General features: G+C 47.7%; 1 protein-coding gene across 1 annotated transcript in view; it reads right to left on the reverse strand.

The window, feature by feature from the left end:
* LOC137439811 (glutamate receptor ionotropic, kainate 2) overlaps positions 1-19,499 on the reverse strand; it is a 426,037-nt gene extending 406,538 nt beyond the window's left edge. The window contains exon 1 of the mRNA XM_068135931.2: positions 19,186-19,499. The gene's annotated coding sequence lies outside the window, so the exon portion shown is untranslated. The remainder of the gene's footprint in view (positions 1-19,185) is intronic.
* Positions 19,500-24,549: the final 5,050 nt, after the last annotated feature.

The raw sequence follows: 24,549 nt of genomic DNA on the forward strand, positions 1-24,549 counted from the left end.
AGGGGGGAGGGGGGAGGAGGAGGGGGAGGGGGAGGTGGAGGGGATGGCGGAGTGGAGGGGGAGGGGATGGCGGAGTGGAGGGGGAGGGGGAGGGGAGGGGGAGTGGAGGGGAAGGGGGGAGGGGAGGGAGAGGGTAGGGAGGGGGAGGGGGTGGGGAGGGAGGGGGGAGAGGGGGGAGGGGGGAGAGGGGGAGGGGGAGAGAGGGGGAGAGGGGGAGAGGGGGGAGGGGGGAACGGCTAGCGTGGCAAGCGATAGCAGGCTTTTTACTTTTATTTTTACCTCAATGAGGACTATATATAAAGTCCGTGCATGAAGCCTTCAAGTTCAACATAAAGTTTTTTTTAATGAAAAATAATGCAGATGCATAAGAATCCACCAATGCAAGTTCAGAAATGAATGCAGATCCTTTACTTTGCGATACAAACGCAATTCCCCGCCATTTCCACTCACGATCGAGGTGACCGCGCCTCTTCTTCCTCCTACAATTCGTCTCACTTCTTTCACTCAAAATGCACGAAATTCTGCCGCATGAAATTATGTAGAGGCCTCGTCGGGGGGATATAAGGTAGATAAAGAAGGCGTTGTAACAGAAAAATCAAAATAAAAGTGGAAGAACATAAGGAAATGGGACCTATTCTGGACCCACAGCCAAACCCGACAAACCATTGCAATACAACCCGAACGTCTAGCGCCGCCACAAACTACACCATGGAATTGCAGCTGGCGGGGTTTTTTTTAAACCATTGATATTAAAATAAAACGTAGCCTAAAACCACCGGGATTTTATGCTGATTCCGAATCTGTGTCTAAAACTTTTCTCCGATGTGTAGTTCTTGAGTTATAAGCGGACATCCAGACAGACACACACACACACACACCAGACACTCCTCCTTTATATGTGGGGTGCCTCCCAGCTTGTGGTGGTATAACCACCTCACCATCACAAGCTAGTATATATATATATATATATATATATATATATATATATATATATATATATATATATATATATATATATATATATATATATATATATATATATATATATATATATATATTGTGGCGGACACAAAAGCCCACTGGCGTGGTGACATCATTCCACGCACCAAGTGGGCGGTGGCCACGCCCGAGGGGTAGGCGTGGCCTCATGATATACACCGGGCGACCAGCCCGGAGGAGTTCAGTGTTTCAGTGTGCTCTTACAATAAAGACGTTTATATGTTACCGCTTGTCCGCTTCCTCCTTGCTCACAAGCAGCGCGCGTAACGCCGCGCTTTACTGGTGACCCTCGACGTTGGATCTGCCGTAGCGATCCTTCCGAACACGACGCCATTGCAATGGCCAACGACAAGGCAATGGCGATTAAACTTCCCGAATTTTGGGAGGCCCAGGCCGAAGTCTGGTTCGTTCAAGGCGAAGCCCAATTTCAGCTTCGGCGCCTCACCAACGACGACCTGCGCTACTGCCATGTCGTCGCCTCCCTCGGGCCCGGCACGGCCGCTCGAGTTGTGTCCGTCCTTCGCCACCCACCAGACGGCCACAAGTACGAGGCACTCAAGCGGCTATTCCTAGCCACGTTCGGCCTCACGGACGACGCACGGGCCGACCGCCTCCTGGATCTCCCCGAGCTCGGTGAGACGCGCCCGTCGGTCCGAATGGACCATATGCTGTCACTGTTGGGCGACGAAGCCCCCGTTTCGCTATTCCGGGCGCTTTTCCGGCGCCAACTTCCAGCGCAGGTTCGCCTCGCGTTGGCCGGGACCGAGCGAACGGAACCCCGAGCATTGGCAGCCGAGGCGGACAGGTACTTCGCCGCTTCGGACACGCGGGCGAGCGTCGGCGTGGCCGTCACGGCCCTCGACGCTGATGTTCAGCAGCATGTTCCACAGCATCAGCTTCTACAGCACGCTGATGTTCAGCAGCATGCTGATACGCGCCTCGTGAGCGCCGCCACGCCCCGCCCACCGCCGCGGCGAAAACCGCCACCGCGGGGAAACCCGCCAACTCCACCGGCCTGGCGGAGCCAGCCGCGCTCCTCCAGCTCCACCACCTGGTGCTGGTTCCACGCCAAGTTCGGCCACGAAGCTCGGCGGTGTCATCCGCCGTGCTCCTTGAACGGGTCGGGAAATGCCCGGGCCGGCGCTCAATAGTGGCGATGAGCGCCGGCCGTTCGAGCAGCCTGCTGTTCATAACGGACACCTTCTCCGGGCGCCGTTACCTGTGCAACACGGGAGCGCAGGTGAGTGTCATTCCCGCCGGCACGTCAGACAAGCACGCCGCGGGTGGGGGCCCCGCGCTGCTTGCCGCGAACGGGACGCCCATCCGTACGTACGGAAAACGCTGCCTCTCTCTGCGGTTTGGAGGGCAGGTTTTCCGATGGACGTTCGTCACCGCCGACGTGCCCATGGCACTGCTTGGCGCGGACTTCCTGTGCGCTAATGGGCTCCTGGTCGACGTCAAGCGCAGACGGCTTGTCCAGGCCGAGACGTTCAGCTCGCTCGCTTGTGCGTTGCCCAGCTCAACGGGCGGCTTGCCAAGCGGCTTGCCGAACGATTCGGTTCCGGCCACGTTGGTCTGTACGCTTCCGGCAGCGGACGCATTCACCCGCCTCCTCGCCGGCTTCCCGGCCCTCACGCGGCCCACCTTCTCGGCGGGGGCCGTCAAGCACGGGGTGGCCCATCACATCCCCACCGTCGGGCCACCGGTCTACGCCCGGGCACGCCGCCTCGAGCCGACGAAGCTGGCGGTGGCAAAAGCGGCGTTCGCTACCCTGCAGCGACTCGGCATCGTTCGGCGCTCAGAGAGCGCTTGGGCGTCGCCGCTGCACATCGTGCCGAAGCCCGGCGGGGGATGGCGACCGTGCGGGGACTATCGCCGTCTCAATGACGCCACGACTCCCGGCCGCTACCCCGTCCCCCACATTCAGGACTTTTCTGCCCGTTTGGCGGGCAGGTCCTTCTTCTCGAAGGTGGACCTCATACGCGGCTACCATCAGGTCCCCGTCAGGCCGGAGGACGTCCCGAAGACGGCGGTCATCATGCCATTCGGACTCTTCGAGTTCCTGCGCATGCCCTTCGGTCTGAAGAATGCGGCTCAGGCGTTCCAGCGACTGATGGACAGCGTCCTGCGCGACTTGGACTTTGTCTACGTCTACCTGGACGATATCCTCGTCGCCAGCGCGTCCCGCGAAGAGCACCTACGCCACCTCCGCACGCTCTTCGAACGCCTGGGCCAGCATGGCCTGATTGTGAACCCCGCAAAGTGCCGGTTTGGCGCCGCCACAATCGATTTTCTGGGGCACCGTGTCACTAGGCACGGAGCCGTCCCCCTGCCAGCCAAGGTGGAGGTGGTGAAGGGGTTTCCGCGCCCCCGCACGATCAGAGGGCTGCAGGAGTTCCTGGGCATGGTGAACTTTTACCATCGGTTCCTGCCCCGTATCGCCCAACTCCTGTGCCCCCTGCACGAAGCTCTCCTAGGTAAGCCGGGCAAAGGCGACGTTACCTGGACCGAGCAGATGGACACGGCGTTCACGGGCGCGAAGCTCGCCTTGGCTAACGCCACCATGCTCGCGCACCCCGGCGCCCGATGCACCGATCGCCCTCACCACCGATGCCTCAGACTACGCGGTGGGCGCGGTGCACGAGCAATGGGTGCGTGGAGCTTGGCAACCGCTGGCGTTCTTTAGCCGGCAGCTTCGCCCGCCCGAACGCCGTTACAGTACCTTCGACCGCGAGTTGCTCGGACTTCACTTGGCGGTCAGGCACTTCCGCCATCTGCTCGAGGGCCGGGCGTTCACTGCCTTCGTCGACCACAAGCCGCTGATCTTCGCGATGAGCAAGGTCACCGAGCCGTGGTCGGCCCGGCAGCAGCGTCACCTCTTGGCCGTGTCCGAGTACACGACGGACATCCAGCACGTCGCGGGGAAGGACAACCCCGTGGCGGATTGCCTTTCCCGGGCCGTCGCCCACGCAGACCACCTCGGCATCGACTATGCCCGGATGGCAGCGGACCAGGCCGCTGACCCCGACGTCCAGGCCTTGCGGACCGCCGTCACGGGCCTCCGCGTCACCGAGGTGCCGTTCGACGGCGTGGGCGCGGCCCTCTTGTGCGACGTCTCCCTCGGGCGTCCTCACCCCATCGTGCCCGCGGGCTGGCAGCGCCAGGTGTTTGACGCCATCCACGGCCTGTCCCACCCGGGCGCGAGGGCCTCCCAAAGGCTGATCGCCGACAAGTTCGTCTGGCATGGCCTCCGGAAGGCCGTCCGCGGTTGGCCAGGACGTGCCTCGCGTGCCAGCGCGCCAAGGTGCACCGGCACACCCAGGCCCCGTTGGCCCCGTTCACGGTGCCGGAACGCCGGTTTGACCACGTCCACGTGGACCTGGTGGGACCTCTGCCCCCCTCGCAGGGTTTCACCTACGTCCTCACCATGCTGGACCGCACCACCCAGTGGCCGGAGGCCGTGCCCTTGGCGTCGACAACGGCGGCCGATGTCGCGCAGGCTTTCATCGCCACCTGGGTCGCCCGGTTCGGCGCCCTCTCAGACATCTCATCCGACCGCGGCCCCCAGTTCACCTCGGAGCTCTGGGGGGCGGTTGCGCAGGGGCTTGGGGTCCGGCTGCACCGAACCACGGCCTACCACCCCCAGGCTAACGGCCTGTGTGAGCGATTTCACCGCTCATTGAAGGCCGCGCTCCGGGCCACCCTCCGCGACTGCGGCTGGGTCGACAGGCTCCCCTGGGTCCTGCTGGGCCTCCGGACGGCGCCCAAGGAGGACCTGCGCGCATCCGCGGTGGAGTTGGTCTTCGGGCAACCGCTGCGGGTGCCGGGCGAGTTCCTCCCCAACTCCACGGCACCATGGTCCGCGGCACAGCAGCGCTCCGCTCTGCAAGAGACCGCCCAGAGGTTCGCCCCGGTGCCAACGGCATGCCACGGGCACCCACCGAAGCACGTCGCCCCGGAGCTTCGCACGGCGGAGTACGTCTTCGTCCGCCACGATGCCCATCGGACACCACTGCGGCCCCCGTACGACGGACCTTTCCGCGTGCTGGAGACCGGGGCGAAGCACTTCACCCTGGACATCGGCGGTACTCCTGACCGCGTTTCGGTAGACCGCCTCAAGCCGGCCCACCTCGATGTGGACCATCCACCGCCAGTGGCCCGACCCCCACGTCGGGGCCGCCCTCCTGCGGGCGGACCCCCGGCACCGCCCAGCCCCGCCGCCACGCCGCCCCCCGGTCCTGCACCCATCCCAGGGGCAGCCAGGGGCATCCCACCTGGCATCCCTGCAACCCGGACGCCGCCGATCGCCAGGGGGCGCTTCGGCCGGGTCATTCGTCTGCCCCGCAAACTGGCCTTCCAGGTGCGCGGGAATTCTGGGGGGGCGCGTGTGGCGGACACAAAAGCCCACTGGCGTGGTGACATCATTCCACGCACCAAGTGGGCGGTGGCCACGCCCGAGGGGTAGGCGTGGCCTCATGATATACACCGGGCGACCAGCCCGGAGGAGTTCAGTGTTACAGTGTGCTCTTACAATAAAGACGTTTATATGTTACCGCTTGTCCGCTTCCTCCTTGCTCACAAGCAGCGCGCGTAACGCCGCGCTTTATATACTGAAACGCAAAAGAAACTTACCACCTTTGAAACCTTTAAATATCAACAATAACACTGCGTGTAGTAAATGTGTGAACTTATTTGTGGACAATAGTGTCCTCGCTGTCAGACAAAACGGTCACGGATGGTCACTTGAACCTTCAATGGTCACTTCATAGCACAGCTGTTGAACAGCCGTTTTGACTGTCAGTGATTAGCCAAGGGGTACGGGATGATTTTAATGAGCTGCACGTGATGTCTTGATATTGGCTTTAAAAAGGCCAGTGCAAAATGGGCATTTTGACCGAAAAATTTGACCATTTTGACCAACTTCAAAAAGACCGAAAACACAAAAGAAACTTACCACCTTTGAAACCTTTAAATATCAACAATAACACTGCGTATAGTAAATGTGTGAACTTATTTGTGGACAATAGTGTCCTCGCTGTCAGACAAAACGGTCACGGATAGTCACTTGAACCTTCAATGGTCACTTCATAGCACAGCTGTTGAACAGCCGTTTTGACTGTCAGTGATTAGCCAAGGGGTACGGGATGATTTTAATGAGCTGCACGTGATGTCTTGATATTGGCTTTAAAAAGGCCAGTGCAAAATGGGCATTTTGACCGAAAAATTTGACCATTTTGACCATTTTGACCAACTTCAAAAAGACCGAAAACGCAAAAGAAATTTACCACTTGTTTGAAATGTCATAAAATTGTAACAGTTCAAAATAAAACAAACCAACAATTGCTAATTGAAACATTGGCATTTTATTGATGACATGTCAAGTTTTTGACTAAGATACACCATCTCATCAGTTTGTTCTACAGTACAGAACAGCACAGGGTGCAATGTCAGTCCCCTTTCAATAGCGTGTATGGCCACCATTGTTTTGGATAATGGCAGTGCATCGTCGGCGTATACTGCCTACCAGTCTTTGGATGGATTGCTGCTGGATTCTGTCCCACTCAGTCCTCAATGTCTGAAGCAGCTCTGCCCGTGTCCTGGCCCTGCCAACTACGCGTCTCCCAAGCTCATCCCACAGGTGCTCTATGGGATTCAGGTCAGGGGAGAGCGCAGGCCACTGCATGGTGTTGATGTTCTCGCCTTGGAGAAATGCAGTGGTAAAGCGAGCAGCATGGGGACGAGCGTTGTCATGCTGAAAGGTTCTCAGTTCTGGGTGGTCTAGCAGGAATGGCAGCAGATGAGGTCGCAGGATGTTATCCACATACCGCTGGGCGTTAAGGTTCCCATCCACAACCACCAGTGGCGTCCTGTACCGGCCTGATATGGCTGCCCACACCATCACACTTGGGCCACCCCACCTGTTGGCTTGACGCACGCAACAATCGGCATATCGCTCGCCAGTTCTTCTCCAGACACACTCACGCCCATCAGGACTGTCCACACAGAACCTTGACTCATCGCTGAAAGCGACCTCGTTCCACTGCGCCAAGGTCCACCGCTGATGCTGCTGGCACCATCTCTGACGGTTGCGGCGATGGGCAACCGTCATCACGGGGCCTCTGTATGGTCTTCTGGCAGTCAGACCACAGTCATGCAGTCGTCTTCGTGCAGTATCATTGGAGATCCGTGGGGTTGCACGCCCCGGAGTTTCTGCCGCAGTGCGGGATGCTGGACGGAATCGATCCCGCAGGTGACTTCGGACCATCTGCCTATCCTGCCTTGCAGTGGTGACTCTTGGCCTCCCTGATCGAGGTCTGTCATCTGCAGAGTTGTGGAGGGTGTCTCTGTCCACCAGGGCCGATATCGTCTGGTGTGAACAGCCAAGGCGACGTGCCACCTCACGGTAGCTCAGTCCACCTTGCAGCATGCCCAGGGCACGCTGCCGTTGATCCCTTGACAATCGTGGCATGTTGATTGAAATGCCCATTTTGCACTGGCCTTTTTAAAGCCAATATCAAGACATCACGTGCAGCTCATTAAAATCATCCCGTACCCCTTGGCTAATCACTGACAGTCAAAACGGCTGTTCAACAGCTGTGCTATGAAGTGACCATTGAAGGTTCAAGTGACCATCCATGACCGTTTTGTCTGACAGTGAGGACACTATTGTCCACAAATAAGTTCACACATTTACTATACGCAGTGTTATTGTTGATATTTAAAGGTTTCAAAGGTGGTAAGTTTCTTTTGTGTTTTCGGTCTTTTTGAAGTTGGTCAAAATGGTCAAATTTTTCGGTCAAAATGCCCATTTTGCACTGGCCTTTTTAAAGCCAATATCAAGACATCACGTGCAGCTCATTAAAATCATCCCGTACCTCTTGGCTAATCACTGACAGTCAAAACGGCTGTTCAACAGCTGTGCTATGAAGTGACCATTGAAGGTTCAAGTGACCATCCGTGACCGTTTTGTCTGACAGTGAGGACACTATTGTCCACAAATAAGTTCACACATTTACTACACGCAGTGTTATTGTTGATATTTAAAGGTTTCAAAGGTGGTAAGTTTCTTTTGCGTTTCAGTATATATATATATATATATATATATATATATATATATATATATATATATATATATATATATATATATATATATATATATATATATGTATATATATATATATATATATATATATATATATATATATATATATAGACTTTTTCAATATATTTCAACATACAGCTATTTGATCTTCATTTCAACAATATTGATAGATAAAAGTGATATAATACAACAAATATCATGAAACATTTACATTTTGTAGTCCAATGTATCTATCTATAATTCCAGTAATCTCTGTGTGTATGTGTGTGTGTATGTGTGTGTGTATGTGTGTGTGTATGTGTGTGTGTATGTGTGTGTGTATGTGTGTCTGTGACCGCTGTTTCTCGACAACCACGGGTCCGATATACTTGAAACTTGCCAGGTATATTGCTGGGGACCTGAGGATGTGCCTTTTCAAGGTTTCATATTAATCGGAGAAGTAGTTACCGAGCTATGTCCAAAAAACGATTCAACCAATCAGAGAGCAGCGAGCTATCACGTGTGCCGAACGTGGCGAACAGACTCTGCCTCGGACGGCACATTTGAGAGCGTATTCATTTATTTCACGTTGGCAAACTATGTTGGCGCTATGTTGGCGTTAAACTATGTTTTAAAACTAATTAAAACTAATTTGCGATTCATCGTAACTGCGATATGCGACCTTCCGGACAGTCAAATGAGGACGTCACTTCCGGACTTACGGATAGTCATAGTGATGACGTACTGATGCTGAACGTGGCGAGCAGACGCTGTAAGGTACGATCGATTGTAGTACACGTTTATAATAACTCTGCCGATACAGGCCCGATTAACTGCAGCGCCATCCGAGCTGCGGCGTCGGGACGATACATTCATTGTACGGTCACATCACGCACTTACGGGCACGCCCATGGGCCCATGGGCACGCCCATGCATGCATGGGCGAAGACATTTTTTTTTTTTTTTTTGGCAAGGAACGGGCACCCACGTACGGGCACGTCCTAGTAATTTAAATAAACACTTTTTCACTTTTTTCACATTTTGTTATGTTGCAGCCTTATGCTGAAATCGTTTAAATTCATTTTTTCCCTCATCAATGTACACTCAATACCCCATAATGACAAAGATAAAACAGGATTTTAGAAAGTTTTGCAAATTTATTAAAAAGAAAAAATTGAAATATCACATTGACATAACTATTCAGACCCTTAACTCAGTACTTAGTTGAAGCACCTTTGGCAGCGATTACAGCCTCGAGTCTTCTTGGGTATGACACGACAAGCTTTGCACACCTGGATTTGGGGATTTTCTGCCATTCTTCTCTGCAGATCCTCTCAAGCTCTGTAAGGTTGGATGGGGACCGTCGGTGGACAGACATTTTCAGGTCTCTCCAGAGATGTTCGATTGGGTTCAAGTCAGGGCTCTGGCTGGGCCACTCAAGGACCTTCACAGAGTTGTCCCTAAGCCACTGCTGCTTTGTCTTGGCTGTGTGCTTCGGGTCATTGTCCTGTTGGAAGGTGAACCTTTGGCCCAGTCTGAGGTCCTGAGCGCTCTGTTTCAGGTTTTCATTAAGGATATCTCTGTACTTTGCTCCGTTCATTGTTCCCTCAACCCTGACCAGTCCCCCAGTTCCTGCTGCTGAAAAACACCCCCACAACATGATGCAGCCACCACCATGCTTCATTGCTTCACCGTTGGGATGGTATGGGCAGGTTGGGCAGGTGATGAGCTGTGCCTGGTTTCCTTCAGACATGACGCTTAAAATTGAGGCCAAAGAGTTCAATCTTGGTTCCATCAGACCACAGAATCTTGTTTCTCACAGTCTGAGAGTCCTTTAGGTGCTTTTTTGCAAACTCCAAGCGGGCTTTCATGTGTCTTTCACTGAGGAGAGGCTTCCGTCTGGCCACTCTGCCATAAATCCCAGATCGGTGGAGTGTTGCAGTGATGGTTGTCCTTCTGGAAGTTTCTCTCATCTCCACACAGGATCTCTGGAGCTCAGCCCGAGTGACCATCGGGTTCTTGTTCACCTCTCTTACCAAGGCCCTTCTCCCCCGATTGCTCAGTTTGGCCGGGCGGCCAGCTCTAGGAAGAGTCCTGGTTTTTCCAAACTTCTTCCATTTAAGAATTATGGAGGCCTTATACATATGGAGACCTTATATAGACAGGTGTGTGCCTTTCCAAATCATGTCCAATCAATTGAATTTACCACAGGTGGACTCCATTCAAGGTGTAGAAACATCTCAAAGATGATCAAGAGAAATGGGAGGCACCTGAGCTAAATTTCAAGTGTCATAGCAAAGGGTCTGAATACTTATGTCAATGTGATATTTAAATTTTTTCTTTTTAATAAATTTGCAAAACTTTCTAAAATCCTGTTTTCTCTTTGTAATTATGGGGTATTGAGTGTAGATTGATGAGGGAAAAAATGAATTTAAACGATTTCAGCATAAGGCTGCAACATAACAAAATGTGAAAAAAGTGAAGGGGTCTGAATACTTTCTGAATGCACTGTATGTATATATATATATATATATATATATATATATATATATATATATATATATATATATATATATATATATACAGATATATATATATATGAATGTTATACAAAAAGTAATTTAATAAAAGAGAGGGCGATATTGGTTGTTGCTCACACCTATCACATGTTGTTACCTTGTGATTTAATGACTGCATGCCATCAGGTGTAACCCATAAGACAGTGCAGAACGACATATATATATACACGCCATATATACACGCCATCCAAACACACACTCACACGCATATATATATATATATATATATATATATATATATATATATATATATATATTGGTGCACTTTTCTCAAATTTGGCACCCTTGCACTTTTCTCAAATAACTCACATTTTCTCTAAAAATAAGTTGAAATTGACAAAAGTATTGGGTCTCAACAATTCCTTATTTCAATGTTAATATTACAGAACCTTTGTTTTTGATTCACAACTTAATATATTCTTTTAAATCAGAAAAAAAAAATGGCATTGACAAAATTATTGACACCCGAGACTAGGGTGTCACAGCCTTTGGTAGCACAGCCTTTGGACAAAATAACTGAACTTCCTTTCGCCATGATGAGCGTCCTACACCTCTCTACTGGCAGTTTGGCCCACTCTTCTTGAGCAAACTGCTCCAGTTTTCCCAGATTTGAAGGGTACCTTCTCACAACTGCTGTTTTCAGATCTCTCCACAGGTGTTCAATGAGATTTAGATCTGGACTCATTGTTGGCCACTTCAGAACAGTCCAGCGTTTTGTCTAGAACCATTTCTGGGTGCTTTTTGAAGCGTGTTTGGGGTCGTTGTCCTGCTGCAAGACCCATGACCTATGACGGAGACCCAGCTTTCTGACACTGGGTTCAACATTGTGCTCCAAAATGCCTTGGTAATCTCCTGATTTCATGATGCCATGCACACATTCAAGGTACCCAGTGCCAGAGGCAGCACAGCAACCCCAAAATATCACTGAACCTCCTCCATGTTTGAATGTATGGAAGGTGTTCTTTTCTTTGAAGGCTTCATTTTGATTTCTGTAAACATAGAGATGATGTGCTTTAACAAAAGCTCTAATTTGGTCTCATATGTCCACAGGACATTCTCCCAGAAGGATTTTGGCTTGTTCAGGTGTGTTTTGGAAAACTCCATTCGGGCTTTCTTATGTCTCTCTTTCAGCAGTGGTGTCTTCCTGGGTCTCCTACCATGGAACCCCCTTTCATTGAGTTGGCAATGGATGCTGGGAGTTGAAACTGTTGTACCTTGTGTCTGAAGGTCATCTTGAATCTGTTTGGCAGTTGATCAAGGTGCTTTCTCCACCAATTCGAACAATCCTTCGCTGCAATCTTCGATCAAGTTTTATCTTGCGGCCACGTCCAGGGAGGTTTGCAACAGTGCCATGGGCCTTAACCTTCCTGATAACATTGTGTACGGTGGACCCATGAACATCAAGGTCTCTGGAGATCGACTTGTAGTCTTGAGATGGTCCATGCTTGGCTACAATCTTGTGTCTGAACTTCTCAGACAATTCTCTGGTTTTCTTTCTTTTCTCCACACTCATTGCGGTACACACAGTGACACAAAACAGCAGAATGACTCCTTTTCTCCATTCCAACTCTCTATATAATGATATAGAGAGTATATAATGATGAGTATATATAAATATATATAGAGATGAGTATATATAGAGAGTATATATAAATATAGAGAGAATATAATGAGTGATTTTTATATTACAGGCATCTGCAACTCACCACAGGTGAGTTCAATTCCAAAGTAAAGGAGAATCACCTGCTTGAAATCCAATTATTTCTTATAACTTCTAAAAGGTGCCAATAATATTATCCGGGCCATTTTAGGATTTCTGTGTGGCACAATCTACGGTTTAATTATTTATTCTGCATTTTTTTTTTTTTTCATTTCAAACCAAAGAAATACATACATGGATACCAAAATATTTTTAAATTTCAACAATTTTCTGGAAGAAATGATGAATTCTTTGAAAATAGTGCAAGGGTGCTAATATTTCTGGCCACGACTGTATGTATCTATGTATGTATGTATGTATGTATGTATGTATGTATGTATATATATATATATATATATATATATATATATATAAATATATATATGTATATATACACAAAGAATTAAGTTAAGCACCCCCCCCCGTTTTTTTACAACCTCGCACATTACAAGTTTGTTGTCGTCAAAACAGTGTAATATACCCATGATATTGCTATATTTTCTGGAGAAGTGATATTATGGTCACATAAAAACATAACAATCATGCCGTTTTCAATATTTTATTCTGAATAATTTAAGGTGAAATTTTTTGGGAATTTTAGGCATATTTTCACCTCAATTTGAGTATGGAGCTATAGGTCCATCACGGACAGTGTGGATGACGTTTATGTTTTCTAACGTACAGTCATTGTTCTGAGAAGACCTCTAGCGATCTTTGCGTCAATAACGTGTGTAGGACCCACGTGATCGGATCACTGACTCAACCAATCACTTTTTTTCACTTTGATCACTCAATTTCATCAATGGATAATTGCTAATGTCATACCAATCATTATTTGATCTCACATACCTTAGAATATATGCCAATGTATACATATACACAAAGAATATATATTAGGGGGTGCTTACCTTAATTCGTTGTGTAGGGGTGCTTAACTTAATTATTTGTGTATATATACAGACTTGGCATTTAATATGGAATTGTTTTTTTTTCTTGACTTGGGTTTACTTTCTTAACTCGGTATATCAATCTGGTGAGTTTCTTTTACACTTTGGTGATTTATTTGTTGAAAGAACCATGTCACTGATTGTCTGTCGCAGCAAGAAGTCAACAACAGGATTATATCACAGGTGGCGTGGCAAAATGTACGGACAGGTGCATTTGACGATTGGCTTCACAGTCAGGTATACAAGGGTTGTTGCATTCTGTATTAGTGGAAAACAACTGCTGCACGTCTCCAAAAGTTATTGCCGCTTCCTCTGGAGATGGTCCATCAACTCGACAATGCTGTTTGTCATGGAGTGGTGGCTTTACGAAATTACGGCATGAAAGAGCGTGCTATTGCTCGGCAGTATGGCATCACTCAAGGTCAGGTGTCAAAGATCCTGAAACGCAATGCTCAGAGGGGTATCCCTACTCCAATACCGAGGCCAGGACGTCCCCGCAGAACCACAAGGAGGGATGATCGCCAGCTGCACCGGTTAGTCCGCAATGGCCGTACCAAGTCAGCTAATCGGCTTAGGGCTGAGTGCCCGCAACTGACAAATGTGCCTGTATCCAGAAGGCTAGTCAACCAATGACTGGTTCAAGCAGGCTATCGTGCCAGGCGTCCCCTGAGAAAGCAACGCCTGACCAGACAACACCGCCAGCGCCGATTGCAGTGGGCCAGAGAGCACCGTCAATGGCAGCCAGGACACTGGACTCACATGATCTTCAGTGACGAGTCTAGATTTCTGGTCTATCTTCAAGATGGCCGCGTCCGAGTGCGCAGACAAGTGCATGAAGCCTACAACAAAGATTGTATAGTGCCAAGAGTCCAAGCTGGAGGTGGTGGGGTGACCATTTGAGCTGCTTTTCATGCAGGGGGCAAAACTCATCTGGTTGTTCTAAATGGAAACCTGAACCAGTTCAAGTACAGGGCCATTCTGGAAGAAACATTGCTTCCATTTGCTCGTGCAGCCTGTCGAGGAAACTTTGTCTTCCAAGATGACAATGCACGGCATCATCATGCTCGCATGATCCAACACTTTCTTGCTGACCGTGGTGTAGAGCATATGGAGTGGCCTGCCATATCCCCGGATATTAATCCGATAGAGAACTTGTGGGCTGAATTAACGCGTCAAATCGACCACTTGGACCAGCAGCCGACCTCTGTGCGTGAATTGCAGCAGGCTATTGTCACTGCATGGCAAGCGATTCCTGTCCAAACCTTGGCAAATCTCGTGAACAGCATGCCTCAACGTGTACGTGCTCTCCTCAATGCTCGTGGGGGTTACACGAAGTACTGAACTGTAATTTTACTGTCCGTAATCCCAGTCGTAATTTTACTTTTGTTTTTGTTAAAAAAAAATTGGGCTAATGTGCAAAATAAAGAGATACTTCTGGAAAACGTACAGAAGTTTAACAAAGTACTGTCCATGAATTGAGTTCGATATCAGTTTACATCACTTTCAAGGATCAATTTATTTGTTTTGAAATGTCAAATGTGGTTTTTGTTTCTTTTAAAGGTCACGTTAACAAAATCTAGAATAATTTCAACATAATTCCAACGAACTTTTGGTTCTAGGACATGTTGAAAAGTAAGTTCACCCCCACAAAAAAAAAAATTCCATATTAAATGCCAAGTCTGTATATATATATACACATATTGGCTTATGATGCCGCACTGACTGTGACAATTGAGGCCAGATTGTATTTCAGCCCAACAAGTGCCATCTGCCACATTGTCACATTGTGTTGCACCCACCAATTACAACCAGGAAGCATTATCACTGTTATAAAGTATTCGAGCAATGTATGAATGGAAATGCAAATGGAGGAGCGTATGAAAGGAATGTATGAAATGGAAAATGAGGAATATATATGTATATAGAATGCATGTGCTTCGGTGTAAGATTTAAATTTCTGAGTTCTCAACGGATGGAGACGATACTGTATATGCTGAGACCTTCCCAGCTTACATTAAAGGATGTGTGTATGAATATACATGGCCGCTCATGTTATTCCGAGCATGAAGTGCAGTTTCCGAGAAGGAATTTCGAATTTTCGAGTCGCGTTCGCTAATCCTGCAGGAAATCCGTTTTCTTATTAAATCCTTGTCAGGCGCAGAACTTACAATGGAACCCGAGCTTGCAGTTCACCATCATCGCTCGGCTGCAGCCATTGTCTTGTCACTTACACACGGAACTTACAAGTTATTATCTCCGCCACCGAAGGTGGACGGGAAGTCATGTTTTCATCCTTGTTTGTCTGTCTGTCTGTCTGTCTGTGAGCAGGATAACTCAAAAAGTTATGGACGGATTCAGACGAAATTTGGTGGACAATTTGGGTGTGTGACAAGGACGAATTTATTGGATTTTGGTGAAGATCCAGATCCGGATCCAGATACGATCATTTTTTAATTACCTCCGCCACCTAAGGTGGACTGAGGTTTTTTCACCACTGTCTGTCTGTCTGTCTGTTTATCTGACTGTGAACAGGATATCTCAAAAAGGTATTGTTCGGATTCGGACGAAACCTGGTGGACAGGTTGTGTGTGTGACAAGGAAAAATTGGTTCGATTTTGGTGAAGATTTGAATCTGGATCCGGATACGAGGTTTTGTTAATTTATATAAATGATTCTTCACCATTGAGAAAAGGGGCCAAAAACAATATAGATCACGATATCTTAAAAAGTTGTGTTTGGGTTATAGAAGAATCAAGTTGATGAGTTTGTTTGGTGAGAAGAATAAGCTGATTCGATTTTGGTTCAGGTCCAGATCTAGATATGATCTATCAGGGGAATACAAAATGTAATGTCTTCAGCCTGGCGGAGGGAGAAATGTGCTCCACCCAGTACTCTTCTAGTTTGGAAAAAAATGTTGGTAGATTGAAGTGGAACCATGTCAGGAAGGTCATGCGAAATGCTTCGTCTTTGCGATAGTGTGGATGTTATAATTACTTTTACTTTTTACAGGAATCGCTGGCAGGAGAGCCTCGAGGTATACAAACTCGCTGTTGTACTCTCTAGCCTGGGTTTGAACATTGAACTTGCCATAAACTGCCATCCTGGTGTTTTCCATTCAGGGGAAGCCATCAATGTGTTTAATTAACTCTAAACTATCGGGGATGCCTCTTCGCGGTGGTTGTACCCCCCCCCCCCTAACATTAGTTGGGGCCAAATCTTCCACCATTCTTCCCTGCTGCCCAGATTCGGCAGGGAAGAGCGGTCACAATCAGAGTGCTGATAGGTCCCCACGGACCGACCCTTTCCCTCTTGTCTCTCTTTTTCTTTCTCTAAGTCTGTCGTGGCCCTGACTTCAGGAAGGCGGGAGTACACCATCCTGGATGTGGGGGATCTCTGGGTCGCTCCTGGGAGATAAATCAGTTGTCTCTATGCCGCGGGCTTGTTCAAGAGAACTGTCCGGGACTATACAGCAACAACAACAACAATAACAACTAACCCTAACCCTAACACCTCGAAAGGACGTTAAGGCAGAGGACACCTCTGCCAACACCGGTCTTTGGTGTATGCTAGATCTCACGATATCATTTCCTTCGAGTACGTGATGTATTGCTGCACCCTTAGCAAATTATAAATTCCTCCCACAATCAATCAAACACAAGGCCTAGCTTGCGTGTGTGTGTGTGTGTGTGTGTGTGTGTGTGTGTGTGTGTGTGTGTGTGTGTGTATCTGCGAGACGCTTTCCAATGGTCCTGATTCCTCCAACACCTGTCAGTTCTAAGTGCGCATCTGGTGTACGACCCAAGAAGACCACCTCCTGGACTTCTTCAAAGTATGATCATTGCACCGAATTGAGCCTTCAACCTGGCTGGTGACTGGGGCTAGATCCTGGCACTTATCACAGTTTCAATGGAATCCTGATCCTCAATAACTCTTACACAACACACACTCTCTGCAAAGTCTCTTCCCAAAAACAGATATAAAATGTCCTTGTGAAGCCCAACAGATGCCATAAATGACAAAATAAATCTTGGTGTTTTTTTAACACCTGAATTTGGCTGGAATATCTGAAAGGCTACAATTGGATGAAAATTCAATGGCAAATCGTTTCACGTAAGTGAGTGAACGAGTTCATAATGTTTTAGGCAAATACTTCCAAAGGACAAAGCAAAAAAGGCAACAAATGTTCTTCCATTTCTCGTCTATTCCCAGCATGGTGTTTTGTACATGGAAGAAAAGCATCCACAAAGGGTTTTCCCCAAAGCACACACAATGTACAGTAAGTAAAGCATGTACATCACCAGCAGCGACTATATCCACGGTTTATGAGTGACGACCCCACGCCAGTTACGCATTCATGGCGGTTAGCCCTGGTGTCCTCTTGGGGGCAGCGGAATAGGGCTCGGCAGAGGCGGAATCAATCAAAACGGGGGCTCGGGTCGTTATAATTCTCTTGCAAATCGTACAGCGCCGCCTTTCGTACGGAGAACCTGATTCGTGTGCAGGAGGCGAGAATGCTGCTAACCCTAACCCTAACCCTAACCCGAACCCTAACCCTAACCCTAAGCCTAAGCCTAACTCTAACTCTAACCCTAACCCTAACCCTAACCCTAACCCTAACCCTAACCCTAACCCTAACCCTAACCCTAAGTCTAAGCCTAACTCTAACTCTAACCCTAACCCTAACCCTAACCCTAACCCTAAGTCTAAGCCTAACTCTAACTCTAACCCTAACCCTAACCTCAAGAACTCGAGCTGGAGAGACCATACAGGAGGGAAATAGTCTGAAAAGGATAAATGTGCGACACCAAGGGTTACTGAAACGACACCCTTAGGTTATCGTAATTAATTTTCTTATAATGTCTATCGGGATTAATTAATCATCGAATATCTTCAGCAAATGAGAGGTGCCTTGTCTGTCCAATTACATTCAGATCGAGGCCAGTTTTCCGTGGTAAAGGTTAAGTGATTCCTTATTCTCAAGAGTCTATGTCTGGCATTCTATCAAAATAAATGTCTGATGAAGTATGACGTCATTATCACGCAAGTGGTCAATCTGAAATAAATGGAGTCGACTTTCATGACTCAAAATCCAGCCCTTGTTTGAACCCTCCGCGTTAAACGTGTTGGGTGCACCCATTGAGTGCATCAGTAGCCTACCACCCCATACGCCATACGCACATCACACCATACCGGGGTAGGAAGACCGAGCATGGTTACCGAGCGGTTGGCATGACTACGGAGACATCATCACTTCATGACGACAGGTGTCCTATTGTGGACGATTATTGAAGTCACGTGCACAATCCCAAACTTTCATTTCGCCTTTTCTTATCGCAAAATATATCGGGTACACACACTGTGAACCAAGTAAACGCGCAGTCAATGCCCTCTGCTGGCCGCATCACATTAATGAAGGTACTGTGGAAACACCTTCCGAGATATAGAGAGCTGAGAGACATAGACTTCGAGAGAGAGGCAGAGAGAGAAAAACAGAGACTGAAAGACACAGACAGAGCGGGACAGAGACCGACCCACTCGGGAAAACATGACCTTCCATTAAAGGTGCACACGGGGAGAACCCTCGGGTTTACACAAAGTGTCTCCAAGAGTGCACGACGGGGTGACGAGGTTCAAACTCGGCCGTGAAAAGAGCCGGGACGGTGGATGCCCAGGGAAATTGATGGAACTGTGCACGCCCATTGGTGCCGAAATGGTCCACAAAGAGGTACGTTCCCCAACTACACCAAGGTGCCCCGACTGAGCTCGTTCGTCGCAGGTACACATATCGAAATTGCCGGATTCCCGCGCGTTTCAGGGGTGACACGCGGTTGCACATCACGCGCCTCCGCCCGAAGCCTGGAAGGCTTGCAAATGTCCCACCTGAACTGCCGCCAGCCTCTCGTTAACGACGCATCTGATCGGTGTCAACTGCGGGGAGCTATTGACACCACCGGGCACCTTCGGTCCATCCTTGGTCGGGGCGCGAGCGATGTGTGCACGCGGGAGCCACGCCGAGCTCACGCGCTGTGCGCTCCCCTCCGGACGGCCCCTCTCCCCCACCCATCGCCTTCCGAACCCGCCCGCGAAGCTCGCCTCACTCGCTCATCCGCAGGCTGCGACGCGCCGCCAATACTAACGGGCAGCCCCGAACGCCCGCACGCACTGCGCGCCTCATATGCACCCAGCACGCGTCTGCGGAACCCTGCACCCGCTCCGCGCGGGTCAAAACGGGCGCATCCCGCTCACTCGGGGTCTATCGGCAAACGGTGACGATGGAAGGCAAAAGGAGGAGTAAATCTGCATGTGAGTTTCATATGAAGGGGAAAATGGAGGGAGAAAAAAAAGAGGAAAAGGGGTACAATGAGAGCATGGATCATCATGTACAGGCCGGTAGCATTGCCCGCCAACCAAAAGGAAGTTTGGAATGTGCAAAAAAATTCACCTAAATAACAAAGTTGTAAACATTTTTCATAAAAAGGTCATCAGCAAAACCAAGACCTGAGACAAGACTACGTAAAACAAGCATCATTAGCTGGAAAGGACCGTTACTTTGAAGCCATAAACCATGCCTTTCGTGACAAACAAGGACAGAACAATGCACAGGACAGTACCGAGTATCACCACCCAAAATGGGCAGAGTGAAATGGTCACTTGGATGTGCAAAGTTCATATTAACAGCACTGCTTTGGGCTCAATGTCCTCCTCGCCAAGACTCACTTCCCCTCCAACCCCTGTTGTTCTGCCATCGAGTATAACTTTTCTTTTATGAGCCTAAACCTCGACAAAAATTATAGAACACCTTACCCTACACAGTCTTGAGAAAAAAGGACATTGGCGGGGTCTGCGAGCAGCAAATTTCATTGGTCGAGATGATGTAAAAGCCATAACATTTTGTTCAAGTACTGCTGAAGGAAGGTTTTTGAAAGTGCCAACAAGGTGGTATTGTTCTCCATTGTTCAAGTAAATAATTAAATTGAAATAGAATAAAGATTTTAAGTGTTGTAGAAAAGAAATTCGGAAGTTTACCGCCGTTGCTGCAGCATCTTTTACACCACCTTATTTAACACGTTACATTAGTTGTATGTGTCATTTATGATGGCCCTAAAAACAATAAGTTTCCTCTTTGGAATCATTTCCAATTATGTTTGACAAACAAATAGGCAAACAGACTAAAACGAGACCGATAGTCTAACAATGGCGTAGCCGGACTTGTTTGATATTTAGTTGAAGAGGATATAATGACTTGAGTGGGGATCCAGTTAGCATTTAGTAAATAATGTAAGTATTTTTAAAATATCAATGAATTCCACATTCCTAAGTCACCTTCAGTCAAACGTCAGGCATGGACAGTATGTTCGTGAAGGACTTGGACTAAAAACATACCCGTCTGAATGTTGCTCTATCCAGTCAATGGCGAATCTGCAAATGGGGAATCTGCGAATGCCATGGATGGAAACCCTTACGTCATTTCCTCATTCTGCTTTAAACTCAATATCTCTATTTTCAGTCCAAGCAGCATGACTCATCATTCCAATCACAAATTAATATGAGTCAAATATCAAAGTATCAAATAGTCAAAATATCAAAATATCCTGTTAAATCACGATTGTATTGAGATATTATCAAACCAGCGAATGGTCATCATCTGTTCACTTCCGGATTCGGGAGCAAGGTCTGTGTCGATCACATTTAGAAATCATAATTGTATTTAGGAATTTCTGAACCCTCCTACCTAACTTACGACACCGGCTGGGATCCCAAAACGTTCCACAGAAGGTTATTATAGTTCCTTTTAGTAAAATATGCAACTGTAATGGTTACTAAATGCTGCACCCCTGTCATGTGACCAGATCCTCAGCTCTGATTGGTAGATGTTTGTGAGGGACATATATACATACATACATACATACATACATACTGTACATTCATACATTATACATACATACATACACCGGATGGGCAGACAAACGCTGTTCCAGACGGCATTTCCCGACAGGATAAGCCATAAAAATTACCTTAATCCTCTCTGCGCATGCGCGATCGGGACGATATTCCATACAATTTCCAAATTCGAGCCAAGAAAGTACTGCTAAATTGCAGGTTTGTGTTCCAATTCGTGTTCAAAATATAACATTCAATTGAAAATCAGTTGTTCTTCGATTATAGCCTGACGTTTGTAGACAGACAGACAGACACACAAAAAAGTGAAACAATTGCTTAACCTCATTTTTTGCTTCAAACGCACGGGGCAAATAAATAATATGTAAGCACAGACATCAGTAGCAAAAAATAACCCAAAGATCTCCATCGGTCATCACTTTGTATGGATTCTCACAAGTTCACATGACTACCGGTCCAGGACACCGTTGTTTTTGCAAAAGGAAAACATCTTTAAAAACAAACAATAAAAAATCCCAGCATTGTGGCAAAGCAAAGAATACGTAGGTTACGTCAAATACGATAACATCAAAGTTTGTCCAACGAAGACACATACACCTTGGCTACAAATGTCAGACAAAATGCAATGTCTTAACAATAAATATTTGCTGTTACCATATTCAGGCATCATCAGCAAGCCAAAACTAGGTTTGGGATGCAAGGGTTTATGTCTACATCTGTATTCTGTTCGACTCTACATTGTTTAGAAGGTACTTTTGGCAAATTCTCGATTTGCATGACTCAACCTGTCACCCACAGGGATGTCGGACTGGATTGAGCAGTCAGTGGAAAATTTCGTAAAACAAGTACATGGGAGAAATCCTCAACAATGCGGAGTTCCGCAATTCTTCGAGATCTCTGAAAAAAAAAAAGTGAACAATTAACCCCATAGAGCCAGCGGTCAAGCCATTATTTTAAAGTTTCAGTTTTGGCTACATGGTTGTAGTTTTTTTTTAATCCAATTTTTTTTTGAAAATCCCAACAAAAAACAGGCCATTTCATGCACTTTCTGCAATAGCCTAAGTTCAAAGGTCAAATCTATAGGATTCATCGAATTCCTGAAGGTAGAGTCTCTTATTTAGACCAAATTTCACAACCTCTGCTGAAAAAGAACGATTTATGGGCAGAATCGACTCTGCCAACTTTAAAGTGTGTGTCCCTGCTGTGTTCTGTTAGAGCAGGCCTTGGCCCTCAGAGAGTGACAAAACCAGCTCGTAAAGAGCGAAGCACTCAAAAGATGGCCTCCGACACGTGACAGCAGGGTGACAACCGAGAGCGCGATTGGAAGGAACGGTTGTCTGGGCAAGTTACCAATTCCAAGCTCGTGCCAAGAAGTTGGGTCAAGAATATCCCCCAGAACTATTAAGTATTAACCCGCAGAAAGTACAACGGCCGAAATGCTGGAGAAAAGAGTTGTGGGTTAAGCACCTGTCTGGCTTTGGACGTTAGATATATATTTGGACTGCGGTCTAAAAACAGTGTTGCCCAACACTACTATTGATGTAATTCATTTAATATTCCACTTAATGATGGCACAAGGTGGCGTGAGTCAGACCTCTTATTTTATCTTTCCATCTAAAGCACATGATGACTAACACTGTATGATCAAAATGCTTGTCATAATGTTTGCAATGAATGTCGCCTTCGAGGGCATCGGTTTGTTTTTGAAATTGCACGATTATAGTCACTCATTGTACACTGAACCAGAAAAGAAAGGAAGAAACCACCATTTTCCTCCGACAAATGAGAAGAAGTCAATGAACAATACACTATTAAATAATGAGCTAAGACTTTATAACAAGTGTTCCTACCAATTTGTAAAGCTAAGACTTTATAACAAGTGTTCCTACCTATTTGTATCGCAGGGAGAGCCATGTTTTTTTCCGACAATTCTGCTCACAAGAGATGTAATGATGTGCACATGGAAGGTGCACCGGTTTCAAGCACTTCCTTCGGTTGGAGGCAAGTCACAGGGACGGATCATGTGGGCCATTGCTGTATTGCAATTTTGAATTTCCTGTTCGAGTCGAGCAAAGGGGTCCAAAGTTTTCTGTATCAAGTTCGGAGTCTTTTACCAGTGCCATCTCTGCAAAAAAACCCAAAAAAAAACAAGTACAGATACAGACTTGGCATTTAATATGGAATATATATTTTTTCTTGACTTCGGTTTACTTTCTTAACTCAGTATATCAATCTGGTGAGTTTCTTTTACACTTTGGTGATTTATTCGTTAAAAGAACCATGTCACTGATTGTCTGTCGCAGCAAGAAGTCAACAACAGGATTATATCACAGGTGGCATGGCAAAATGTACGGACAGGTGCATTTGATGATTGGCTTCACAATCGGGTATACAAGGGTTGTTGCGTTCTATATTAGTGGAAAACAACTGCTGCACGTCTCCAAAAATTATTGCCGCTTCCTCTGGAGATGGTCCGTCAACTCGACAATGCCGTTTGTCATGGAGTGGTGGCTTTACGAAATTACGGCATGAAACAGCGTGCTATTGCTCGGCAGTATGGGATCACTCAAGGTCAGGTGTCAAAGATCATGAAAACGAAATGCTCAGAGGGGTGTCCCTACTCCAATACCGAGGCCAGACGTCCCGGCAGAACCACAAGGAGGGATGATCGCCAGCTGCACCGGTTAGTCCGCAATGGCCGTACCAAGTCAGCTAATCGGCTTAGGGCTGAGTGGCAGCAACTGACAAATGTGACTGTATCCAGAAGGCTAGTCAACCAACGACTGGTTCAAGCAGGCTATCGTGCCAGGCATCCCCTGAGAAAGCCACGCCTGACCAGACAACACCGCCAGCGCCGATTGCAGTGGGCCAGAGAGCACCGTCAATGGCAGCCAGGACACTGGAATCACGTGATCTTCAGTGACTAGTCTAGATTTCGGGTCTATCGTCAAGATGGCCGCGTCCGAGTGCACAGACAAGTGCATGAAGCCTACAACAAAGATTGTGTAGTGCCAAGAGTCCAAGCTGGAGGTGGTGGGGTGACCGTTTGGGCTGCTTTTCATGCAGGGGGCAAAACTGACCTGGTTGGTCTGAATGGAAACCTGAACCAGTTCAAGTACAGGGCCATTCTGGAAGAAACATTGCTTCCATTTGCTCGTGCAGCCTTTCGAGGAAACTTTGTCTTCCAAGATGACAATGCACGGCCTCATCGTGCTCGCATGATCCAACGCTTTCTTGCTGACCATGGTGTAGAGCATATGGAGTGGCCTGCCAAGTCCCCGAATATGAATCCGATAGAGAACTTGTGGGCAGAAATAACGTGTCAAATCGACCACTTGGACCAGC

Source organism: Myxine glutinosa, chromosome 14 (assembly GCF_964187855.1).
Source record: "Myxine glutinosa chromosome 14, kmMyxGlut1.1, whole genome shotgun sequence".
NCBI lineage: Eukaryota > Metazoa > Chordata > Myxini > Myxiniformes > Myxinidae > Myxine > Myxine glutinosa.